Here is a 4,633-nt window from a genome sequence, read left to right on the forward strand (position 1 = left end):
AATTTATCACCCCTAAGTCAGCTCTGCAGAAGATGCCCAGAGGAATCTTTTGGACTAGAAAGAAAAGTCAAACTATCCCTGAGGACCATAGAAAAAAACACACCATGCTAGAGTCGATAGTTTTTAAGCAAGAAAAGAATGAGGAAAAACAAAAACAAAACAAAACAAAAAAACAACACAAATTACAGGAATCAATGCACATGTTTCAATAATATCTCTGAATACTAATGGTTTATATTCTGCAACTAAAAGGCACAGACTATTAGACTAGATCAAAAGGCAGAAACTATCCACTTTCTGCTTCTAAGAACAAACACTATCTTATGGTGAAAGGATAAAAAATGGACCTAGGAAACAGCATTTGTTGTTGCTAATATGTGTGACAAAATATACTTTACACCCAAGCTAGTGAGAAAAATAAATATGGTTACTTCATGCTGATTATGGGAGCAATCCCTCAAGAGGGCATCATGACTCTAAACATGTATATCCCCAAACACAGGTGCACCCAACCTCACAAATACTACTGTGAAGCCACAGATTAACATTACCATAGTAATAGAATAATAGTAGATGATTAATTTCAATACCCAACTTTCATCAGTTCACAGTTCACCCTGACTATATATGTGTGTGTGTGTGTGTGTGTGTGTGTGTGTGTGTGTAAATGACATCATAGATCTGATGGACCTAACAGACACATAGAGAAGGTTCCCTGCAAACACTACGAAATGCAGAATCCACATGTTCCTCAGCAGCCCATGAAGCTTTCTCTAAAATAGATCATGTATAGGGACACAGTGCAAGTCTCATCAAATACAGGAAAACTGAAATAATTTCTTGTAACTTATCTGATCACAACATAATAAGATAAGTTACAAGAAATATCAACAACAAGAGAAACTCTAGGACACAACCAAACTCATGGAGATTAAACAGGGCTCTACTCGGGCTGGAGAGATGGCTCAGCCGTTAAAGGCTAGGCTCACAACCAAAAACAGGGCTCTACTCAATGATGAATGGGTCCCTGAAGAAACACAACACACAAAAATCTATGGGATACAGTGAAACCACTAAAGGGGAAATAAATAGTTCTCAGTGCCTACGTTAGGAAATCAGACCTGTCTCAAATAAATAACTTAATAATACACCTTGGGACCTGGGGATGAGGAGGAAGGAGCAACTCCAAATCAGTAGACAGAAAGACACCATTAAGATTAGAGCAGAAGGGCTGGAGAGATGGCTCAGTGGTTAAGAGCACTGACTGCTCTTCTGAGGTCCTGAGTTCAGTTCCCAGCAACCACATGGTAGCTCACAACCACATGGTAGCTCACAACCATATGAAACAGGATCCAATGCCCTCTTCTGGTATGTCTGAAGATAGCAACAGTGTACTCACATACATTAAATGAATAAATAAATCTTTTTTTAAAAAAAAGAGTGGAACAGAAATCAGGTGATGATACTGCACACCTTTCATCCAACATTCAGGAGGCAGAGGCAGGCAGATCTCCAAAGAATAACTAACATCGGTGCTTTTTAATAATAATAAATTATGAATAATTTCCATAAAATAGGGGTTGGGGGAAGAACATTGGCAAACTCTTTTTTGTTTTCTGAGACAAGGTTTCTCTGTGTAGCCCTGGCTGTCCTGGAACTCACTCTGTAGACCAGGCTGGCTTCAAAAGCATAGAGATCTGCCTGCCTCTGTCTCCTGAGTGCTGGGATTAAAAGTGTGTACCACCACTGCCCAGAGCCAAACTCTTTTTATGAAACTAGTATTACCTTGATACCAAAAGCAGACAAAGACACAAGAAATACATTAACAAGTGAAAGAAAATTACAGGCCAATTTTCTTGGTGAAGATGGATACAAAATTTCTCCACAGTATAACTGCAACCTGAATTCAAGAGCATACTAACAGAAATGCAGAGATGCTTCAATATGTGTAAAGAAATGAGTACTATGAATTATTATGTGAGTGGATTCAAGTATGAAATCACTTAGGTCATCTCAATGGATGCATTTTAAAACATATATTTATTATGGGGTTCTCACCCAGACCCCAAAAGACATGCATGACAGGATCTTAGCCTAACTGTTCTCTGAGAGGCTTCTGCCAGCAGTAGATAAAAACAGATGCAGAGACCCACAGCCAAACATTAGATGGAACTTATGGAGTCTTCTGGGAGAGTTGGGGGCTAGGGGAAGAAGGATTGAGGGACTCCACAGGAAGATCAACAGATTTAACTAACCTGGATCCTTGGGGGCTCCCAGAGATCGAGCCATCAACCAAAGAACTAGCCCCCCTTCTCCCCCCAACATATGTAGTAGGTGTGTAATTTGGTCTTCATATGGATCCCCAACAACTGGAGTAGGGTGATCCCTGAATCTGTATCCTGTCTGTGGTTGCCATTCCCCTAATTGGGCTGCCTGGTCTGGCCTCAGTGGGGGAGGATGCACCTAGTCACACAGAGACTTGATGTGCTAGGGTAGGATACCTAAGAGAGGACCTCCATGTTCCCAGAAGAGAAGGGGAGGGGCAATAGGGGAGGAGCTGTGTGAGGAGGACTCAGGAAGGAGAGGGTGCCAGATATTGGAATATAAAGTGAATAAATAAATAAACTATCAAGGAAAAAATATGGGGTTCTCACTATGGTCAAAGTGCTGAGAAAAATATTCAGCCCTGAATGAGACATCTGTATCAAGCCCACCCCCAAGACTTGAGTTGAGAACATTGCAGAATAGGGAGTAGAATGAATGTATGAGCTGGGGCAGAGTAGTCCTCTGATACGCTGTCTTCTGGACACAGCAAGGCTGAAGCACTCAGGAACTCACAGTAGCTGTGGTCACCTGCACAAGGCCAAGCCAGGCCACATTCTTGTAAGTAAGGAAGCCAGGGCGTGTGGCTCCCATAACTCTGTCCTACACAGCCTTGGTCCACACGAATGGAAATCTGTATACCTTTCATTCCTCTGGATTCTTCCGCTCAATATCATAATCGGCAAAATATAATTGGAGACTGTGGGCCACCTGCATAAAGAGAACACTAGGACACACCACAGCTTTCCCTTTCAAGTGACTTTTCAGGTAGGATGGTCCTGTAACTACAGGCTGTTGAGTGCCATCTATGAAGAGGGGGGATAGGCAGAATGTTCCTGGCCACACCCTGTGCCATCCTCTTGGACCAGTCTAGTATGTGGTCCAATAAACTAACTCCCTAGCATTCCTTCTAAGGATGAGAAACGGATGGAACTTGACCACTCTTGCATCATTTCTGCCAGGGCAAGTCTCTGAACTGTGGGGCAGAACACAGTAAGACTCATTTTAATGACCTGCCTCTCATCCCTGTGTCTACAAAACAACATACCAACACACCAACCTCTGCACTGATCTGAAAAAAGGATCGACTCTCCTTCCAAGGACAGAGGCTGAAGACAAAGATGGTTGGTAAAGAAGCCAAGAGTCATTTTAGTGTTCCTTAAGCAAATTGTTGGTTCTCCAAAATAAACCTGTCTCCCATAGGGTCCCCGCTGAGTCACCTAAGGAAGAGCAGAATTCTGGCATGCCCTGCTAAGCACTGCAGTTCTGATGGAGGGACACGGATCTTAGGGACTGTCTGTGATGGTTTCAATGAGAACACCCCCCCACCCCCATAGGCTCATATTTTAAATATTTGGTCCCCAGTTAGTGGAACTATTAGGAAAGATTAAAACGTGTGGCCTTGTGGAATAGGTGTGGTCTTGTCTCTGCCTATAACTTGTGGCTCAGATGTACGATCTCAGCTATTGCTCCAACACTGTGCCTACCTGCCTGCTGTCTGCTTCCCATCATGGATTAATCCTCTGAAACTGTAAGCAAACTCCCAGTGAAATGCTTCCTTTTATAGGTTGCCTTGGTCATGGTGTTCTATTGCAGCAATAGAAAAGTAACTAAGACAGAGATGGGATTTGGCCACTCTCAGTCTCTTAAAGCCTACAGGTATTGCCCTGGTGTAGAAGCATGTTCCTGGGGATGTAGATGCTAACTCAGCAGGCTTCCTCCTTTCGTTTCTCTTCTTCTACCAGAGCTGGTTTTATTGACAGGAAGAATTCAAGAGGTCTTAGCTCCATGGAATCAAGCATGCCTTTAGTCACAACACTGCAGAGACAGAAGCAGTTGGATTTTTTGTTAAGTTCAAAGTCAGCACAGTCTATGTAGCTATGTGATAAGTTCCAGGCCAGCCAGGGCTCCATAGTGAGATAGGTACATAGGTAGGTAGATAGATAGATATATAGATAGATAGATATATAGATAGATAGATAGATAGATAGATAGATTCATAGATACATAGGTAAATAGTAGAGATAGACAGATGATAGATAGATGATAGATATTAAAACATCAGAATAGATGATAGACAGATACATGTACATATATATACACACACACACACAGATGATAGATATTAAAACATCAACAAATGAATAGATGAGAGATATAGATAGGTAGATAGATAGATAGATAGATAGATAGATAGATAGATATTAAAATATCATCAACTGAAGTGCTTATAACATCCAGCAAAAATCAAATGGGGAAGTCTCTTTCAAGAAAGACAACTGGATTTCTCAACCAGATGCCTAGGTGGCAC

The sequence above is a fragment of the Mastomys coucha genome, unplaced genomic scaffold (genome assembly GCF_008632895.1).
Source record: "Mastomys coucha isolate ucsf_1 unplaced genomic scaffold, UCSF_Mcou_1 pScaffold22, whole genome shotgun sequence".
NCBI classification, from domain to species: domain Eukaryota; kingdom Metazoa; phylum Chordata; class Mammalia; order Rodentia; family Muridae; genus Mastomys; species Mastomys coucha.